Source organism: Elephantulus edwardii, unplaced genomic scaffold (assembly GCF_000299155.1).
Source record: "Elephantulus edwardii isolate Elephantulus edwardi_28Jun2011 unplaced genomic scaffold, EleEdw1.0 scaffold00375, whole genome shotgun sequence".
In the NCBI taxonomy this organism is placed as follows: Eukaryota; Metazoa; Chordata; class Mammalia; order Macroscelidea; family Macroscelididae; genus Elephantulus; species Elephantulus edwardii.
In genome coordinates, this window is record NW_006400125.1 from 1,420,702 (window position 1) to 1,421,237 (window position 536).

The window sequence follows — 536 nt, forward strand, 5'->3', positions numbered from 1 at the left end:
GGGACAGCAGGTGGTCAGGTGGGCGGGCAGTGGGAGCATGTCCCCTGGACTGGGCGGGGACAGCAGGTGGTCAGGTGGGTGGGCAGTCGGAGCATGTCCTCTGAACTGGGCGGGGACAGCAGTGGCCGCTGTGGTTTCTGCAGTAGTTCTGAGGCTCTGGAGCCTTGGTTGTGAAGTTCTGGAAAGGTGATTTTCTGACGTGTGAGAGTGTGAAGGCCCCTGGCCCGGCGTGCTGGGGAGCACACGGCTGTCGAGGGCAGACCCGCTTCAACACGGCCCTTGGGTTTTCCCGTGAGTGTTACTCAGCGGCATCGTGGTGACTTTGCTTTGTGTGGTTATGAGTAAGGTGCACGCACGGGATGAAGGCAAGTGCGTGTGATCTTGGACACACGTGGTCAACATGCACATGTGATCACCGTGTGCTCATTTGTCATTAAGGCCGCACGTGTGACTCCACATACAGAAGGGGCTGATGCAGGTGTGACTCAGGTGTAGACGGAGCTGGGGCTCAGGTGTGTGTGACTCACGGTGTAGAC

The 536-nt window shown here is 59.0% G+C and overlaps 1 protein-coding gene across 1 annotated transcript in view; it reads left to right on the top strand.

Moving 5' to 3' along the window:
• MTRR (5-methyltetrahydrofolate-homocysteine methyltransferase reductase) overlaps nucleotides 1–536 on the top strand; it is a 31,742-nt gene that overhangs the window by 27,496 nt on the left and 3,710 nt on the right. The gene's annotated exons all lie outside the window — the stretch shown is intronic.